The sequence below is a fragment of the Phyllobates terribilis genome, unplaced genomic scaffold, assembly GCF_046119375.1.
Source record: "Phyllobates terribilis strain yellow unplaced genomic scaffold, ASM4611937v1 Scaffold_10__3_contigs__length_209671492, whole genome shotgun sequence".
Taxonomy (NCBI): Eukaryota; Metazoa; Chordata; class Amphibia; order Anura; family Dendrobatidae; genus Phyllobates; species Phyllobates terribilis.
Window position 1 is genome coordinate 48,024,982 of NW_027362770.1, and position 22,099 is coordinate 48,047,080.

The window sequence follows — 22,099 nt, forward strand, 5'->3', positions numbered from 1 at the left end:
TGGGTTCCTGCGTCGGATATTAACGCAGACCGATTAGTTCGGGCCTTCCACACGACTCACCCGGATAAACCTGGCCCTGAGGGTCCGGAGGCCCCTCATAGAAGGGGGGGTACTGTCACGGGTGTGTCGCCACGAAGATCGTCACGATTACACAGCCTGACTTCTCGCAGCTGACTTTTTGGTGCTTTGTGTTTTCGGCAGTGAGGGAGTTAATTCTCTCTCTCTCTGTGCTAGACGAGGTCCAGCCTCGCCCAGCTGCAATCAATGCTGCTGTAGTGAGTCTCCTTCAAATGCCTGCTGGTCTGTTTGGGAAGTGTCGGTGAAAGCATTTCATACAGACTTACAGAGCGGATCGTGGTATTTGGAGTTTCTGAGATAAGTGTATTTGGAGTGGTTTTTCCCTTCCTCGCTTTATCATTTATCTCCTTTCCCGTTGGTGTTCCCTCTGTTGTAGTTGTGTAGTTTTTGTATGCAAGGTGGTTTTGGTTTTTCCCTTGTACTGTCTCGTTCGTCTAAGTACTGTGTGTGGGCATATTATTACTTGTCCTCTTTTGTTGTGATCGGGGTCCTTCTCAGGACTAGATTACTTAGGTGCAGGAATCCTCAGGAGGTAGGGGTTACGCTGGCGGCCTGGACCTCTGTACCTTTAACAGTACCTCCAGGTTGAGGGATTAGTCAGGGCCCCAGCTTAGGGTCAGCTTAGGCCCCCTACCTCCAGTATACAGAGACAGCGTGACACTAGTGCTGAGCTGATCTAAGGACCCCAGCAGCAAAAGCTTCTACTGGCAGTGCTTAGTGTCTGTGAGTATGCGTTAAACACTCACACAAACTATTATCTCAATCCCACTCCGCTTGCCACCAATGTGAAGAAACTGCACCAGGGGGGCCCCGCAGAATCCCGCTGTCGCCGCTTCTTCCGGTGGATTCCATACCCCACCACCTGCCTGACATCACACTACGCCAGACGGAGCACGTGATACGGATCTACCCTTTGCACCAGCATGACGTTCTGCACCCCCTCAAGAACGCGTAAGGCCAGATCGGCATAGTTCTACACCGTCACCTCCTGTCCACACGGGTACAGAGAGGCACCAGGGAGTGGGACAAGGTGGTCCACTCAGACGTTGACATGGCCCCACACTTTCCCACACTCCTGACAGGCTGAGAGGCTCTTTCACTACTCCAGTGAAGCAGAGCCTTCTCTCTTACAGCTGGGAGTCGGGTTATGCTGTGCCTGGAAACCTGACAACCAGGCATATGTGATTGTTCTAGAACATTCTTCACACTGCCTCTCAAAAATCGGAATAGAAAGCAATAAAAAAATTGTGCTCAAAAATGGTACTAATAAAAACATCAACTCATCCCATAAAAAATCAAACTGACACATGACTCTATAGGTTTAAATATAGAAAAAAAATTTCAAATGTCCCCTCCCTTTTAAATCCCACATTGCCCCTAAACCACATTTAGCGTCCACATGTTTGGCATTCCTGTAGCAAAGAGACACACTTAATTTCCAGTGTCCAGGTGTCCAGAAGCATGAGCTGGGCACAATGTTTGGGCACGACAACATACGGGCTCTACAATGTACTGGACACTACAATTAGCAAAGAAAAACCCAAAGAAAAATAATAGTAATAAACTTACTACATATAGGGGTAGTATAAAATAATACACATTGATAAATAAAGGGAAAATTCCCTACTACCACAGAATGTGCGCATGGAATGAGGAATGGGACTCCTTGGTAAAAAAACAGAAAGCACGAAGGACAAAAAAAACTGAGATCAAGAATCCAAGGTAAGTGTACAAATATCTTAATTTTATTAGGTCAAATTTTAACATATACCGGGGTGGGAGAAACACCAGAAGGAAAAGGACACAATTCTGGATGGCAATCATGAAAAAAATCACTGTACAATGATATATATATATATATATATATATACAATAGGCGGTATAAAATAAGGACTCAGAAAAATATACAGATACAAAATATATATATGTGAATATATATGTCATAAAAATTAATAATAACCCTGTTAGAGTCTAGAAAAAAGTGCATTAGAATAATAGATATATATCAGCAAACAATGGTAAAATACAAGTATAGGAAGGCACCCCACAAAGTGAAGTAATAAAGTGCTAATGACTGAATCCCTAAATATCATATGCAGAATATAATCAGTAAATGTCCCATATAGGTAGGTAACAGTGCTTATAGTTGAATCTCTATATATAATATATAGGGTAAAAGAGCCACTGAATCTATCAGGATACTAGTACTGGTTCATATAGAACTATGATACAGTATATCAATATACAGTGTGTTGTGGCATAATATACTTAGATGTACATACCTATATATAGGGGGCCAAAAAAGGGAAGGGACTGCCACTAGGATGCGTCCACCGCGACGCGTGTTTCGGCATCTGCCTTCGTCAGGGGACCCCATATATATAGATATATATATATCTCAGTATATTATGCCACAACACACTGTGTATTGAATAAACTCTATGATAGTTCTATATGAGCTAGTACTAGTATCCTGATAGATTCACTGGCTATTTTACTCTATTTATTATATATAATAAATTCACTGTCTATTCTCACCTACCTTTATTGAGATGGTCACATCATCTCCACACATGCTGCCTCCCACAGCAGGTAATTATTTAGGTGATTATTTTGCACATACTGTATAAATAGCACCAAATGACCACTTGCATCACAATTTTCCCCTGAGGAAGTCACACTCCCAGTGGTGAAACATGTGGGGATATAATTTTTTTCTTCACTATCTGCATTCTTATCTTACAGGTTACCCTAGCATAATTTACATCTGAAATGTATTGTTATCTTGTTGAGCTGTGCTGGCAGTATCCACCTATGGTATAGCTATATGTATTTGGGTGCTTTTGTTATTTGCCTAATTTTCTGTTTAATTATGTTTGTATCTACATTGCTTTAATTGATTAGGCTGGTGAATAGTGTTGAGCCACCCCCGTAGTGTTCGAGTTCGGTTCGGTTCGTCGAACACCCGTGTGTTCGCCGAACTGTTCGTCGAACTGTTCGTCGAACACCTTCGAACACCGTTAAAACCAATGGCAGGCAAACAAAAACACATAGAAACACATAGAAAACACCTTCAAAGGTGTCCAAAAGCTGACAAACTGCTCAGAAGACACAACTAACACATGGAAAAGTGACAAGTACATATAGTCATGCGAAAAGAAAAGAGGTGGAGGAGTAAAAGGAGGGGGAGACACAGATATAGGCATGTCATGCCCTTCTAAAATCCAAAAAGTGAGAAGCCGAGACGGCCAGTCCGCTCCTGCCCGTGCCACCTCCGTGTCGCCGGGTTTGTGCCAGAGCCGCGGTGAACCCTGACGGCCAGCCCCCCTCTCCCAATACTGGTGCCTGTCCGCTGGTGGGTCGAGAGAGCCCCCCTGTGGTGGAGGCAGCTCTAAGCTTTTTAATTTAAATTGTCCCTCTAATTTGAATGAATACACTTTAAATCCATTTACAAGGATCTATTGGAGGGCAAGTCTCATGCCAGCAGCCGCGTAATTCCAGCTCCAGTAGCGTCCACTAAAGCTGCTGCAGTTAAAAAGCTTTTATAAGGATCGAGCTCGGCTGTCCACCGCAAGGCATCCTAGTGCCAGTCCCAGCCCCTATGCCTTGGGGTGCCTCCTGATGCTCTTCACTAAGTATCCCGTGGTCCCGAAGCATTTCCTTTGAAAAAATTAAGTGTCCAAACTACAGGTGGTGTAGCTTGCTTAACAGCCGGGATAATCCGCTGACTAGCAGACACTGCTACTAGGCACAAAGTATTTCCTGGGCTAGATGCAGTTAAAAATTTGTAAGTAGATACTCTCGTTGGATGCTGAGAAAGCATTCCATAGAGTCTCCTGGCACGCCATATATGATTCTCTTAAAAAGCTTGGGGTAGGGGTCTAGGGGACCCTTTTATAGCCAAAATCACGGCTGTATCACAATACGTCACCTAGGCTGAAGATAAATGGTACTGTAGCACCGAGGGCTCGGTTGCTACAGACGTATTGCACCTCACCCAGAGGTGTGATATCTCACTCTCAGATAAGGATGGAGTGTGGATCAGGACCCGACACCTGCATGCATTACACCACATTGCCGTGGGGCAGGGCGACCAATATGCCCCTGAGATGGGCACGACAGTCCCTGTCCCTGGCTGGAGTGGGGGGAGGGAACACTGAGGAAGGGGAACCCTGCAGTGCAGGAGCAGGGAGGAAGCAGTTCCTGGGTGCATTGAGAAGGGAGTATAAAAGGTGGGCACCATCTTAGTTCAGTGCAGAGAAGTCTGAGCAGAAGTGGCAGGGAGCAGGGGCTCTGCATGAGCTCTGCTCCGGAGGCGGGCCTAGTAACAGAGGCCCAGGCCTGCAAGAGGGAGAAGGAAGGAAGAGGAGCGGAGAAGGCTCCAGGAACGAGGAATGAAGGGATCCCAGGGGTGCGGACGGGCGAGTCGCCACCGCACGCCCGAATCCACCTGCGTGGAGGGGTCAGGCCAAAGGGGGAGACCGCTCCCCGAACTAGTGGAGGCAGGAAACGACCCTCAGCTAGAAACCGGAGGCTCTGACATTTTATGTGGCGCAGCCCCTTGCTCCACCCGCTAGGAAGGCACCACATAGGGTCAGGGAAACTGGCGCCAAGTTTACCAAGAGGAGGCCCGAGGCAGCCGGACAGAAGTGTTGGTAAGAAAGGCCAGACAAAGGACACACAAAGGGGGTCCTGTGAAGCGCTCCAAAGTTATCTGGGAGTTGTCTGAGCCCCTCACCTGGTGAGCACAGTACGACGTGGGCAGCCGTTACCTGCAGACGTGGTCTGGATAATAAGAACTGTGAGTAAAGGCCCTGAACTGCATCACTGACTCCGGGTCGTTACTGCTGCTGCCCTGCACCATCACCCCCATCCTCCGCATACACTGCCCTGAGGCTATACTCCTCCCGTGGGGAGTTATGCTACGCTCTGCTGCACCCACAACACCAGCCTTAGCGGTCTGCCCTGTAGCGGCGGTTCACTCTGACCGCAATCCACGGGTGGCGTAGTCGGACATTTAAACATCAAAACCACATAAATAGTTCCGCCACTGGTTTGACCGCCCTGAGCCACGGAACCGGATCGCCGGCACGAAGACTACAACCACCAGCATCCACCAAAAAGGGTCCGGCTCCGGGTGTCCCAAGGCCCAGGGGGTGCGTCAGAACATTTTCATCACCTTTCACAATCACCAATGGGACAAGGCAGGGATGTCCTCTGTCCCCTCTCTTATACATCCTAGTGACGGAGCACCTGCTCTCATCAATTCGCCATAACCCCAATATTAGGTGGATTGAGGTGGGAGGCACCGAGTACAAGTGCTCTCTATTTGCTGATGATGTCCTAGTATATATCACTCAATCACATATATCCATCCCTGCTGTTATGGCTGAAATAGATCACTTTGTTACATGGTAAAATTTTAAAATCAATGCAGCGAAGTCTGAGGCCCTCGATGTCTCCCTCCCTAAATCCATATGGGATTCCATCCAGTCCAACTTTCCCTTTGCCTGGCCCTCACAGGGTATCAAATACTTAGGAATTCCTATTCATAGAGACCTCTCCCATCTATGTTATCTTAATTTTGGGCCCTTTATTGAACAATTCCATACAGACCACGGTTGGCAAGTTGGAACTGTGAGATTCACTACGTGCACCACTGGTATTTTGTGGAAAAGCACATGTAAGATTCTGCAACAGTCTCTGCTGATACTCCTGCATGCGTGCATCCCTTTCTATGGCAGGAATAATTTCTGCAAATTTACTTTTGTACCGGGGATCTAACAGTGTGGCAACCCAGTAGTCAGGATTATTTCTAATTCTCACAATTCGAGGGTCATGTTGCAGGTAGTGCAGCAAGAAGGCACTCATGTGTGTTGCGCATCCAGGAGCACCAAGTCCCTGTTGTGTTGGTGGCGAGGTAGCAATCATGCTTCCTTCCTCTGTCCTCTCCCCCCAACCTCGCACAACAGAAATGTGATCAAGGTCTCCCTCATCTGATGAGTCTTCCATCAGTTCGTCCTGCACTTCTTCCTGGGCTCCTGCACCTTCCTCACTAGTTTGGCTGCTACCATGCGCCCTGGTAAAATCATCTCCCCCACCCTCACATGCCTGCCGCCTTGGTGCTGCCGACCGTCTGGACCTTGCAGATGTTAGCCCTTCCGCATACAACTCCTCCTCCTCTACTTCCTCCACCTCCTCTTGTGCCACCACCTGACTCCGAATTCTGTTTAACATGTGCTCCAGCATGTAAATCACCGGAATAGTCATGCTGATAATGGCATCGTCAGCACTAAACATCTTCGTCGCCATTTCAAAACTGTGCAGAAGGGTGCATAGGTCCCTGATCTGAGACCACTCCTCCAGCGTGATTTGCCCCACCTCTGAATCTCGTTGGCCCAGGCTATACGTCAGAACGTATTGCACCAGGGCTTGTCGGTGCTGCCACAGTCGCTGCAACATGTGCAGAGTTGAATTCCACCGGGTAGGCACATCGCATTTTAGCCGGTGAAGTGGCAGGCCCAACGACTTCTGTAGAGATGTAAGTCGCTGAGCTGCGGGATGCGAACGGCGGAAGTGAGCACACAGCGACCGTGCCCTCTGCAGAAGGCCATCTAGTCTGGGATAGTGGGCTAAAAATTGCTGGACAACCAGGTTCAACACGTGAGCCATACAAGGCACGTGTGTGACATTGCCCCGGCGAAGGGCCGCACCCAGGTTTGCAGCATTGTCGCACACGGCCTTCCCTGGTTTCAGGTCCAGTGGAGACAACCATTCATGAAATTGGTTCTCCAGAGCTGACCACAACTCCTCAGCTGTGTGACTCACATTTCCCAGACATTTCAATGTAAAAACCGCCTGATGACGTTGAGCCCTACTGCCAGCATAGTAAGGAGGTGTGCAGGATCCCTTCTGCGCAGTTAGAAAGCTTGTGGCATGACCAGACAGGCTTTGGGTGCAGGTGGAAGACCGAGAGGAGGTTGAGGAGGCAGAAGCAGTGGAGGAAAAATGACATAAAGAGGATTGACGCACAACTCGTGGGGACGGCAAGACTTGGACAGCAGCCCCTTGTCCTGCTGTCACCATAGTTACCCAGTGCCCAGTCAGCGACATGTAACGCCCCTGTCCATGCCTACTCGTCCAAGTGTCTGTGGTGAAATGCACCCTGTCACACACAGAGTTTCTCAAAGAAGCGGTGATGTTGTGTGCGACATGCTGGTGGAGCGCAGGCACACCTTTCTTTGAGAAGTAGTGCCGACTGGGCATCTGGTACTGGGGCACTGCGACGGACATAAGGTCTCGAAAATCCTCTGTGTCCACCAGGCGGAAAGGCAGCATTTCTGTAGCCAAGAGCTTGCAGATGGTGAAATTCAACCTCTTAGCTTTCTCATGGCTAGGAGGAAATGGTCTTTTACTTGTCCACATCTGAGGGACCGAGGGCTGGCTATTGTGCTTAGACGGGGTTGATAAGGGTGTCCCCGGCAAACTGCCGGTCTGTGAGGAAGATGCAGGCGGACATGTTAGGTTGCCTTGATCCAAAGGTGGTGCTATCGATGTCGGACAGATCTCAAGACCAGCTGGTGTTACCACCTCCAAAGAAAATGATGACCTGCCAATCACGCTGGCTGTTGCGGGTAAAGAGGTGGCAGGTCTGCGCCCCAAAACAGGTGTGACTGCTGTCCCCCCAGTCACAGAGGATGAAGAGGCCGCGGATGCACAAGATATGGCAGACGGTGGTTGGCCCGGCCGGCTAGACCGCATTGTAGCACACTGAGCTTCCCACTGCAACTTATGCTTCATGTCCATGTGCCGGTTCATGCATGAAGTACTCAAACTATGTATTTTTTGGCCTCTACTTAGCTTTTGCTGACAAATGTTACAGATAACACGAGTTGGGTCATCTTTATCGATCTGAAAAAATGCCCAGGCTATGCAAGGCTTAGCACCCATGCGACCTGAAGAGCCACCACGACTTGTGGTGAGAGGCAGAGTTGTGTTTGAGGATGCAGTTGTTGACGTGCTTCCAGTACTACGTCTCTGTCCAGGAAGGCGCAACCTGACCTCGTCGTCACTAGCATCTTCCTCCACCTCCTCTGCTGACCTCATCTCTTGGCTGACTGTGGGTTGACAGTAAGTGGGATCTCCGACCTCATCATCATCACCCTGTGCGTTATCACACCCGTCGTCCTCAGAGCCAACCTGTTCCTGCCCTGACAAAAAACTAAAGTTGTCGCTCCAATCAGGTATTTGAGTCTTATCATCGTCTTCCTCATTGTCTCCACCAACAGGAGTTACAGTTTGGGAATGAGGGTCTACATTATGGTCAGAACCTTCTGCGTCTGGTCCTGGATCCGACTCATAAAGATTCTGGGCATCAGTGCAGATCATTTCCTCGTCTGGATTCACAGAAGCGCTGGAGTCGACCTCTGATTCCCAGGCTATAGTATGAGTAAACAGCTCTGCAGACTCAACCATCTGTTCTACCTCATACTCAGACGGGCAGCTGGAGATTTGGGAGCTGTGAGGAAGCAAGTGCGATTTGGGTGACACCTTTGAGGACTGGAGTATTTGTGATGTTGAAGTTGATGTGGAGGAGAGCCCACTTAAAGGAGCACTTGATATCCGTTGAAGCACCTGCTGTTTTTGTGCCTCATCTGGAATTTGTAGCGATTGGCGTGGCCGTAAGAAAGGGATCTTATCACATTGTCCGCTAAAAGAAGTAGACATTTTAGTTTGGCTGGAAGATGGTCTTTCTTCTGCACCTACCCCACGGACACAACCTTTTTTCCCCTTCCCAACACGCCTATTCCCCTTTCCACCAGCAGCAGGCCTTTTTCCACTCATTTTGGTGGTTAACTAATTCACAACTCTGGAGTTGTTTGCACAAAAAAACAATGGATGGTAACCGAGCAGAGCTGAGTGGCCAAACTGTGGTATTAGGCCAAAACTATTGGCTGGGTTAGATGCAGAAAAAAATTATTTTTAATTTGCAACCTGATGGAGGTCAGTATAGATGGACTAATAGACCAAGTCCCACACACAGCTAGAAGCCCAAATATTTTTTCAGAGCTAGATGCAGAAAATTTTTTTATTCAATTTGCAACCTGATGGAGGTCAGTATAGATGGACTAATAGACCAAGTCCCACACACTGCTAGAAGCCCAAATATTTTTTCAGAGCTAGATGCAGAAAAAAATTATTTTTAATTTGCAACCTGATGGAGGTCAGTATAGATGGACTAATAGACCAAGTCCCACACACTGCTAGAAGCCCAAATATTTTTTCAGAGCTAGATGCAGAAAAAAATTATTTTTAATTTGCAACCTGATGGAGGTCAGTATAGATGGACTAATAGACCAAGTCCCACACACCGCTAGAAGCCCAAATATTTTTTCAGAGCTAGATGCAGAAAAAAATTATATTCAATTTGCAACCTGCTGGACGTCAGTATAGAAGGACTAATAGAACAAGTCCCACACACTGCTAGAAGCCCAAATATTTTTTCAGAGCTAAATGAAGAAAAAAATTATTTTTAATTTGCAACCTGATGGAGGTCAGTATAGATGGACTAATAGACCAAGTCCCACACACTGCTAGAAGCCCAAATATTTTTTCAGAGCTAGATGCAGAAAAAAATTATATTCAGATTGCAACCTGATGGAGGTCAGTATAGATGGACTAATAGAATGATGCTATGCCCAAAAGATTTTACTTCACTAGGTGCAGTAAAAAAATTGGTATTCTATACACAGGTGGTATATCTTGCAACACAGATAGGCTACTCCACTGACTAACACACTCTGCAATAGGCCAAAAAGGATAAGCTTTGCTAGATTCAGCCAAATGCTGTGAAAAAAACTTGCACAGCACTGGCACAGACCTGCCTGGCAAAAACTGATAGGAACTGATGTAACCTAGTCCTGAAAAGGACTCCAATTAAAATTAGTCTTTACTCCCACAACCTATCTATTTAAGAGCACAGACCTCCCTGATAAAAGTCGTAGGAAATGCTGTAACCTAGTCCTTAAAAGGACTGCAATCACAACTATTCCCTACTCCCAAGCTATCTGTATATTTGTGCGAAAATTGGCTTGAAATTAACAAGGTATAGCGCACACAGCAACAGCGGTGCCGTCTAACACGCAGCTGCAGCAGTGAGAAAATGGTGGCGACGGGGAAAATGGCTTGGTCTTATAGGGCAAGGACATGTGACATACACTGCCAATCACACATGCCCTTGCTTGTGTGAAAAAAAGCACTTCGCTCCGTGTGTGCGCTGCTGATAGGCTGACAGATTGCACCTCCCCACTGCAAATGCGGGAAAGAGAAAAAAAAATGGAGATCTTCATTGTTCCTGCAGAGATCCATCCCCTGCCCCTCCTCCCGCCCCGCTGTACACTCAAACTGCGTATTAACATTAATTTTCATCATTACTGAGAAAAAATCCAGTTATGATTTTGGTGCACGAACAGTTATCGAACATAACCTCGAACAGCCGAATTTTTCTCAAATTGTTCGTGTTCGCCGACCGGCTCGAACACCGCCCAAAACAGCTCGAATTTGAGATTGGCGAACAGTTCGAGTAGAACAACGCTCATCTCTACTGGTGAACAACCATTTTCAGGTCTCTCCAGAGATGCTCAATTGGGTTTAGGTCAGGGTTCTGGCTGGGCCAGTCAAGAATGGTCACAGAGTTGTTCTGAAGCCATTCTTTTGTTATTTTAGCTGTGTACTTAGGGTCATTGTTTTGTTGGAAGGTGAATCTTCGGCGAAGTCTGAGGTCCAGAGCACTCTGGTAGAGGTTTTCATCCAGGATATCTGTGTACTTGGCCACATTCATGTTTCCTTTAATTGTAACCAGTCATCCTGTCCCTGCAGCTGAAAAACACCCCCATAGCATGATGCTGCCACCACCATGTTTCACTGTTGGGATTGTGTTGGGCAGGTGATGAGCAGTGCCTGGTTTTCTCCACACATACTGCTTAGAATTATCACCAAAAAGTTCTATCTTTGTCTCATCAGACCAGAGAATATTATTTCTCACAGTCTGGGAGTCCTTTATGTGTTTTTGAGCATACACAAAGTGGGCTTTCATATGTTTTGCACTTAGGAGAGGCTTCCGTCGGGCCACTCGGCCATAAAGGCCCGACTGGTGGAGGGCTGCAGTGATAGTTGACTTTGTGGAACTTTCTCCCATCTCCCTACTGCATCTCTGGAGCTCAGCCACAGTGATCTTGGGGTTCTTCTTTACCTCTCTCACCAAGGCTCTTCTCCCACGATTGCTCAGTTTGGCTGGTCGGCCAGGTCTAGGAAGACTTCTGGTGGTCCCAAACTTCTTCCATTTAAGGATTATAGAGGCCACTGTGCTCTTAGGAACCTTGGGTAATGAAGAAATTATTTTGTAACATTGTCCTGATCTGTACCTTGCCACAATTCTGTCTCTGAGCTCCTTGGGCAGTTTCTTTGAGCTCATGATTCTCATTTGGTCTGACATGCACTGTGATCTGTGAGGTCTTATATAGACAGGTGTGTGCCTTTCCAAATCAAGTCCTATCAGTTTAATTAAACACAGCTGGAATCCATTAAAGGAGTAGAACCATCTCAAGGAGGATCACAAGGAAATGGACAGCATGTGACTTAAATATGAGTGCCTGAGCAAAGGGTCTGAATACTTATGACCATGTGATATTTCAGTTTTTCTTTTTTAGTAAATTTGCAAAAATTGCATCAGTCAAGATTGGGTGCACAGGGTACTTTAATGAGAAAAAAATTAACTTTTTAGAATTTACCAAATATCTGCAATTAAACAAAGAGTGAAACATTTAAAGAGGTCTGAATACTTTCCGTACCCACTGTATGTACTTTATTCCTGTGTCCATATTCCTGTGTGATTTTTTTCATCCACATTCACTGCCCCATCCCCCCTCCATCACCACTCATCCACATCTGCCCCTCCCTCCTTCCCTCTCCCATGTACAGCTCCCATGCTCTTTATAATTTCCTGAAAAATGTTACTCTATCTTATCCAAAGATATTGCACATTAAACAATGTCACAAATCCAAAAACTATTCTCTTTTTACTGCTACTACTCTTTTCAGGGGATATCTCTCCTAACCCTGGTCCACCCTCTGCCAACCGCAACCCCTCCCCCACCTCACATTGAAACCCTGCTAACCTTATTAACATCAGTTGTACTCCTTCATCTCCCTCATTCAATTGTGCACTGTGGAATCCATGGTCTGTATGCAATAAGCTTCCTTTGCTGAACAACTGTTTTCTGACCAACTCTCTCAATCTGCTGGCCCTCACTGAAACCTGCATTCAGGATTCTGACACTGTCTCCCCTGCCGCTATTTCTCATGGTGGCTTGCAATTTTCCCCTTCCCCGAGATCTGCAAACAGACTTGGTGGTGGAGTCGGCTTACTCCTGTCCCCACAATGCACTTTCCAGATCATCCCCCCAGTTCTATCACTCTCATTCCCTTCTTTTGATGTCTACACCATCAGGCTCTTCCATCCCCTTTCCCTCAGATTAGCGGTCGTATATCGTTCCCCAGGCTCACCCACCCAGTTCCTTGACCGTTTTTCTGCCTGGCTGCCGCACTTCATGTCCTCATATTTACAAACCCTTATCCTGGGAGACTTCAAAATCCCCATAAACAGCCCCACTTCCCTTCCGCTTCCCAGCTTCTTTAACCACTTCTCTTGGCCTCTCACAGCTTTCAACCTCTGAGACACACAAAGATGGAAACACCCTTGATCTGGTCTTTGTCCGGCTTTGCTCAATCCCCTACCTAGATAACTCCCCTCTCTGATCATAACATTCTCTCCTACACACTCACAAATCCTTGCCCACCCCAGCACACTCCTACCTATCACACATTCAGAAATCTACAAGCCATTAACCCTCATACACTTACAGAATCCCTTCACTCATCACTGTCCCCAATCTCCTCTTTTTCCTGTCCTGATCTGGCTGTAAATCACAACAATGACACTCTCAGAAGCACTCTGGACTAGAGATGAGTGGTGTTCGTCTTGAACTGTTCGCCAATCTCAAATTCGAGCTGTTTTGGGCGGTGTTCGAGCCGTTCGGCGAACACGAACGATTTGAAAAAAATTCGGCTGTTCGAGGTTATGTTCGATAACTGTTCGTGCACCAAAATCATAACTGGATTTTTTCTCAGTAATGATGAAAATTAATGTTAATACGCAGTTTGAGTGTACAGCGGGGCGGGGGGAGGGGCAGGGGAAGGATCTCTGCAGGAATAATGAAGATCTCCATTTTTTTTTCTCTTTCCCGCATTTACAGTGGGGAGGTGCAATCTGTCAGCCTATCAGCAGCGCACACATGGAGTGAAGTGCTTTTTTTCACACAAGCAAGGGCATGTGTCATTGGCAGTGTATGTCACATGTCCTTGCCCTATAAGACCCAGCCATTTTCCCCGTCGCCACCATTTTCTCACTGCTGCAGCTGAGTGTTAGACGGCACCGCTGTTGCTGTGTGAGCTATACCTTGTTAATTTAAAGCCAATTTTCGCACAAATCTACAGATAGCTTGGGAGTAGGGAATAGTTGTGATTGCAGTCCTTTTAAGGACTAGGTTACAGCATTTCCTACGACTTTTATCAGGCATGTCTGTGCTCTTAAATAGATAGGTTGGGAGTAAAGGCTAATTGTAATTGCAGTCCTTTTCAGGACTAAGTTACATCAGTTCCTATCAGTTTTTGCCAGGCAGGTCTGTGCCAGTGCTGTGCAAGTTTTTTTCACAGCATTTGGCTAAATCTAGCAAAGCTAATCCTTTTTGGCCTATTGCAGAGTGTGTTAGTCAGTGGAGTAGCCTATCTGTGTTGCAAGCTACACCACCTGTGGATAGAATACCAATTTTTTAACTGCACCTAGTGAGGTAAAATCTTTTGGGCATAGCATCATTCTATTAGTCCATCTATACTGACCTCCATAAGGCTGCAAATTGAATATAATTTTTTCTGCATCTACCTCTGAAAAAATATTTGGGCTTCTAGCTGTGTATGGGACTTGTTCTATTAGTCCATCTATACTGACCTCCATCAGGTTGCAAATTGAATATAATTTTTTTCTGCATCTAGCTCTGAAAAAATATTTGGCCTTCTAGCAGTGTGTGGGACTTGTTCTATTAGTCCATCTATACTGACCTCCATCAGGTTGCAAATTGAATATAATATTTTTCTGCATCTACCTCTGAAAAAATATTTGGGCTTCTAGCTGTGTGTGGGACTTGTTCTATTAGTCCATCTATACTGACCTCCATCAGGTTGCAAATTGAATATAATATTTTTCTGCATCTAGCTCTGAAAAAATATTTGGCCTTCTAGCAGTGTGTGGGACTTGTTCTATTAGTCCATCTATACTGACCTCCATCAGGTTGCAAATTGAATATAATATTTTTCTGCATCTAGCTCTGAAAAATTATTTGGCCTTCTAGCAGTGTGTGGGACTTGTTCTATTAGTCCATCTATACTGACCTCCATCAGGTTGCAAATTGAATATAATTTTTTTCTGCATCTAGCTCTGAAAAAATATTTGTGCTTCTAGCAGTGTGTGGGACTTGTTCTATTAGTCCATCTATACTGACCTCCATCAGGTTGCAATTTGAATATAATATTTTTCTGCATCTAGCTCTGAAAAAATATTTGGCCTTCTAGCAGTGTGTGGGACTAATTCTATTATTCCATCTATACTGACCTCCATCAGGTTGCAAATTGAATATAATTTTTTTCTGCATCTACCTCTGAAAAAATATTTGGGCTTCTAACTGTAAGTGGGACTAGTTCTATTAGTCCATCTATACTGACCTCCATCAGGTTGCAAATTGAATATAATATTTTCCTGCATTTAGCTCTGAAAAAATATGTGGCCTTCTAGCAGTGTGTGGGACTTGATCTATTAGTCCATCTATACTGACCTCCATCAGGTTGCAAATTGAATATAATATTTTTCTGCATCTAGCTGTGAAAAAATATTTGGCCTTCTAGCAGTGTGTGGGACTTGTTCTATTAGTCCATCTATACTGACCTCCATCAGGTTGCAAATTGAATATAATATTTTCCTACATTTAGCTCTGAAAAAATATTTGGCCTTCTAGCAGTGTGTGGGACTTGATCTATTAGTCCATCTATACTGACCTCCATCAGGTTGCAAATTGAATATAATATTTTTCTGCATCTAGCTCTGAAAAAATATTTGGCCTTCTAGCAGTGTGTGAGACTTGTTCTATTAGTTCATCTATACTGACCTCCATCAGGTTGCAAATTGAATATAATATTTTCCTGCATTTAGCTCTGAAAAAATATTTGGCCTTCTAGCAGTGTGTGGGACTTGTTCTATTAGTCCATCTATACTGACCTCCATCAGGTTGCAAATTGAATATAATATTTTTCTGCATCTACCTCTGAAAAAATATTTGGCCTTCTAGCAGTGTGTGGGACTTGTTCTGTTAGTCCATCTATATTGACCTCCTTCAGGTTGCAAATTTAATATAAGGTTTTTTTTGCATCTAGCTCTGAAAAAAATATTTGGGCTTCTAGCTGTGTGTGGGACTTGTTCTATTAGTCCATCTATACTGACCTCCATCAGGTTGCAAACTGAATATAATTTTTTTCTGCATCTACCTCTGAAAAAATATTTGGGCTTCTAGCTGTGTATGGGACTTGTTCTATTAGTCCATCTATACTGACCTCCATCAGGTTGCAAACTGAATATAATTTTTTTCTGCATCTACCGCTGAAAAAATATTTGGGCTTCTAGCTGTGTGTGGGACTTGTTCTATTAGTCCATCTATACTGACCTCCATCAGGTTGCAAACTGAATATAATTTTTTTCTGCAACTTACCCAGTCAATAGTTTTGGCCTAATACCACAGTTTGGCCACTCAGCTCTGCTCGGTTCCCATCCATTGTTTTTTTGTGCAAACAACTCCAGAGTTGTGAATTAGTTAACCACCAAAATGAGTGGAAAAAGGCCTGCTGCTGGTGGAAAGGGGAATAGGCGTGTTGGGAAGGGGAAAAAAGGTTGTGTCCATGGAGTAGGTGTTAAAGCAACAGTAACATCTGCAGAAGAAAGACCATCTTCCAGCAAAACTAAAATGTCTACTTCTTTTAGCGGACAATGTGATAAGATCCCTTTCTTACGGCCACGCCAATCGCTACAAATTCCAGATGAGGCACAAAAACAGCAGGTGCTTCAACGGATATCAAGTGCTCCTTTAAGTGGGCTCTCCTCCACATCAACTTCAAAATCACAAATACTCCAGTCCTCAGAGGTGTCACCCCAATTGCACTTGCTTCCTCGCAGCTCCCAAATCTCCAGCTGCCCGTCTGAGTATGAGGTAGAACAGATGGTGGAGTCTGCAGAGCTGTTTACTCATACTATAGCCTGGGAATCAGAGGTCGGCTCCAGCGCTTCTGTGAATCCAGACGAGGAAATGATCTGCACTGATGCCCAGAATCTTTATGAGTCGGATCCAGGACCAGACACAGAAGGTTCTGACCATAATGGAGACCCTCATTCCCAAACTGTAACTCCTGTTGGTGGAGACAATGAGGAAGACGATGATGAGACTCAAATACCTGATTGGAGTGACAACTTTAGTTTTTTGTCAGGGCAGGAACAGATTGGCTCTGAGGACGACGGGTGTGATAACACACAGGGTGATGATGATGAGGTTGGAGATCCCACTTACTGTCAACCCACAGTCAGCCAAGAGATGAGGTCAGCAGAGGAGGTGGAGGAGGACGCTAGTGACGACGAGGTCAGGTTGCGCCTTCCTGGACAGAGACGTAGTACTGGAAGCACGTCAACAACTGCATCCTCAAACACAACTCTGCCTCTGACCACGAGTCATGGTGGCTCTTCAGGTCGCATGGGTGCTAAGCCTTGCATAGCCTGGGCATTTTTTCAGATCAATAAAGATGACCCAACTCGTGTTATCTGTAACATTTGTCAACAAAAGCTAAGTAGAGGCCAAAAAATACATAGTGTGAGTACTTCATGCATGAACCCGCACATGGACATGAAGCATAAGTTGCAGTGGGAAGTTCACTGTGCTACAATGCGGCCTAGCCGGCCGGGCCAACCACCGTCTGCCCCATCTTGTGCATCTGCGGCCTCTTCATCCTCTGTGACTGGGGGGACAGCAGTCACACCTGTTTTGGGACGCAGACCAGCCACCTCTTTACCTGCAACAGCCAGCGTGATTGGCAGGTCATCATTTTCTTTGGAGGTGGTAACACCAGCTGGTGTTGAGCGCTGTCCAACATCGATAGCACCACCTTTGGATCAAGGCAACCTAACATGTCCGCCTGCAATTTCCTCACAGACCGGCAGTTTGCCGGGGACACCCTTATCAACCCCGTCTAAGCACAACAGCCTGCCCTCAGTCCCTCAGATGTGGACAAGTTAAAGACCATTTCCTCAAAGCCATGAGAAAGTTAAGAGGTTGAATTTCACCATCTGCAAGCTCTTGGCTACAGAAATGCTGCCTTTCCGCCTGGTGGACACAGAGGATTTTCGAGACCTTATGTCCGTCGCAGTGCCCCAGTACCAGATGCCCAGTCGGCACTACTTCTCAAAGAAAGGTGTGCCTGCGCACCACCATCATGTCGCACACAACATCACCGCTTCTTTGAGAAACTCTGTGTGTGACAGGGTGCATTTCACCACAGACACTTGGACGAGTAGGCATGGACAGGGAAGTTACATGTCGCTGACTGGGCACTGGTTAACTATGGTGACAGCAGGACAAGGGGCTGCTGTCCAAGTCTTGCCGTCCCCACGAGTTGTGCGTCAATCCTCTTTATGTCAAAGTTCCTCTACTGCTTCTGCCTCCTCAACCTCCTCTCGGTCCTCCACCTGCACCCAAAGCCTGTCTGGTCATGCCACAAGCTTTCTAACTGCGCAGAAGAGATCCTGCACACCTCCTTACTATGCTGGCAGTAGGGCTCAACGTCATCAGGCGGTTTTTACTTTGAAATGTCTGGGAAATGTGAGTCACACAGCTGAGGAGTTGTGGTCAGCTCTGGAGAACCAATTTCATGAATGGTTGCCTCCCCTGGACCTGAAACCAGGGAAGGCCGTGTGCGACAATGCTGCAAACCTGGGTGCGGCCCTTCACCGGGGCAATGTCACGCACGTGCCTTGTATGGCTCACGTGTTGAACCTGGTTGTCCAGCAATTTTTAGCCCACTATCCCGGACTAGATGGCCTTCTGCAGAGGGCACGGTCGCTGTGTGCTCACCTCGGCCGTTCGCATCCCGCAGCTCAGCGACTTACATCTCTTCAGATGTCGTTGGGCCTGCCACTTCACCGGCTAAAATGCGATGTGCCTACCCGGTGGAATTCATCTCTGCACATGTTGCAGCGACTGTGGCAGCACCGACAAGCCCTGGTGCAATACGTTCTGACGTATAGCCTGGGCCAACGGGATCCAGAGGTGGGGCAAATCACGCTGCAGGAGTGGTCTCAGATCAGGGACCTATGCACCCTTCTGCACAGTTTTGAAATGGCGACGAAGATGTTTAGTGGTGACGATGCCATTATCAGCATGACTATTCCGGTGATTTACATGCTGGAGCACATGTTAAACAGAATTCGGAGTCAGGTGGTGGCACAAGAGGAGGTGGAGGAAGTAGAGGAGGAGGAGTTGTATGCGGAAGGGCTAACATCTGCAAGGTCCAGACGGTCGGCAGCACCAAGGCGGCAGGCATTTGAGGGTGGGGGAGATGGTTTTACCAGGGCGCATGGTAGCAGCCAAACTAGTGAGGAAGGTGCAGGAGCCCAGGAAGAAGTGGAGGACGAACTGATGGAAGACTCATCAGATGAGGGAGACCTTGATCACATTTCTGTTGTGCGAGGTTGGGGGGAGAGGACAGAGGAAGGAAGCATGATTGTTACCTCGCCACCAACACAACAGGGACTTGGTGCTCCTGGATGTGCAAGACACATGAGTGCCTTCTTGCTGCACTACCTGCAACATGACCCTCGAATTGGGAGAATTAGAAATAATCCTGACTACTGGGTTGCCACACTGTTAGATCCCCGGTACAAAAGTAAATTTGCAGAAATAATTCCTGCCATAGAAAGGGATGCACACATGCAGGAGTATCAGCAGAGACTGTTGCAGAATCTTACATGTGCTTTTCCACAAAACACCAGTGGTGCACGTAGTGAATCTCACAGTTCCAACTTGCCAACCGTGGGACCGTTGAGTGTTCAGCACTCAAACCGTAACAGAAACACAGTATCTGCTGGTAACATCAATTTTGCGGAATCATTTCACCTCTTTTTTAGCTCATCCTTTGCAAGGCCACAGGAGACAAGAAGTCTGACACATAGTCAACGCCTAGAGACCATGGTACAGGAGTATCTCCAAGTAAACATTGAAGCCATGACTGTGTCACTGGACCCTTGCTCTTTTTGGGCTTCCAATCTGGATAACTGGCCGGAGCTCGCCACTTACGCCTTGGAGATCTTGTCATGCCCCGCAGCCAGCGTTCTGTCTGAACGTGTGTTCAGCGCTGCTGGTGGTGTGCTGACAGATAAGCGCACGCGGCTCTCCACTGATAATGTAGACAGACTCATGTTCATAAAGATGAACAAATCATGGATCCGAAACAACTTTTTTACCCCTGTGTCATCCTGGGGAGAGTAAAAGCTTGATGATTGGTTAAAATCACCTCACCAACCGTTTTAAGATTTCAAATTACTAATCATGTTTATCTGTATCTTGGCTGGAAAATTATTTGGGCTTTGTAGCAGTGTGCAGTACTGATTCTATTAGGCCATCTATACTAAGCTCCACCAGATTTAATTAATAATAATTAAGCCCGCAAAATAATTTTGGGGCTCCGAGATGCGCAAGACACTTAAGTGCCTTCTTGCTGCACTACCTGCAACATGACCTTCAGATTGTCAGAATTCGAAGTAATTCTGACTACTGGGTTGCCACACTCTTAGATCCCCCACACTCTTCGATCAACCTTTTCATTTTAATAAAGACCAAAAAAATGGTCATTTTTGAAATTATAAGCATTAGCAGGTTATTAGAAACTGAAATCAAACAGTTTTCAACTCAAAACTTTATTCTAGGTGATGTTACATTTGCACATAGGACCCCTTGTTCGAAAGGAGCTTCTGAACTCTCTCGTCCATTGAATTTGTCAAGTTTTGGATGGTTTCTGCTTCAATTGTTTTGCATGAGGACAGAATACCCTCCCAGAGCTGTTGCTTAGATGTGAACTGCCTCCCGCCATCATAGACACTCCTTTTGATGATGCTACAGAGGTTCTGAATGGGGTAGAGGTCAGGGGAGCATGGGGGGTCACACCATAAGTTTGTCCCCTTTTATGCCCATATCAGCCAGAGATGCAGATGTGTTATGTGCAGCATGAGACGGTGCATTGTCATTCATGAAAATGATCTTGCTGCGGAATACATGGTTCTTCTTCTTGAACCATGGCAGGAAGTGCTGTTTGAGAAACTCCACATACATTATGGAGTTCATCTTTACCACTTCAGGGATCCTAAAGGGGCTGACAATCTCTCTCCCCATGATTCCAGCCCAAAACATTACTCCACCTCCTCCTTGTTGGCGCTGTAGCCGTGTTTGCGTGGGGTGTCCATCAACCAGCCATCCTCCACTCCATCCATCTGGACCATCGAGCGTTGCACGGCACTCATCCGTGAACAAAACAGTTTTGAAATCAGTCTTCATGTAATGTTTGGCCCACTGGAGCCGTTTCTGCTTGTGTGCAGTGGATAGAGGAGGTTGACAGGATGGCGTACGCACAGCTGCAAACCTCTGAAGGACCCTGCATCTTGTTGTTCGGGGGACGTTGAAGGCACCAGCAGCTTCAAAAACTTGTCTGCTGCTATGACAAGCCTTTTTGCCGCTGCTCTTTTAACCTGACGTAATTGCCTGTAGGAAAGAGTCCTCAATTTGCCCTTATCAGCACGCACACGTGTGTACTGTGAATCAGCTACATACTTCTTGATTGCCAAGACACATCATCCTGATCATCGCACAATGTTGATTGTAGTCATGCCTTGACCTAAACACTCCACAATTTGTTGCTTCTCAGCAGCCGACACATCCTTTTTCTTTCCCATTTTGGCAGAAAATGTAGGCTGCTTAATAATGTGGGACAGCCTTCTTAAGTAGTCTTGCCGTTCATTGGACACACCTGCCAAACTAATTAGCACAGGTGTCTGCAATTGCTTACAGTGATATAAAGAGCCCTGACACACATCACCATCAATGAGTTTAACTGACAAACAAACAAATACTTCCCTTATCACTCCTAAACACTTTTTGCATAATAATTTGGAACACAGTGTACATGTGCTTTTCCACAAAACACCAGTGGTTCACGTAGTGAATCTTACAGTTCTAACTTGCCAATCTTGTATGGAGTTGTTCAATAAAGGGCCCAAAATTAAGATAACATAGACGGGAGAGGTCTCTATGAATAGGAATTCCTAAGAATTTGATACCCTGTGAGGGCCAGGCAAAGGGAAAGTTGGACTGGATGGAATCCTGTATGGATTTGGGGAGGGAGACATCGAGGGCCTCAGACTTCGCTGTATTGATTTTAAAATTTGACCATGTAACAAAGTGATCTATTTCAGCCATAACAGCAGGGATGGATATATGTGATTGAGTGATATATACTAGGACATCATCAGCAAATAGAGAGCACTTGTACTCGGTGCCTCCCACCTCAATCCACCTAATATTGGGGTTATGGCGAATTGATGAGAGCAGGTGCTCCGTCACTAGGATGTATAAGAGAGGGAACACAGGACATCCCTGCCTTGTCCCATTGGTGATTTTGAAAGATGATGAAAATGTTCTGACGCACCCCCTGGGCCTTGGGACATCCGGAGCCGGACTCTTTTTGGTGGTTGCTGGTGGTTGTAGTCTCTGTGGCGGCGACCCGGTTCCATGGCTCAGGGCGGTCAAACCAGTGGCGGAACTATTTATGT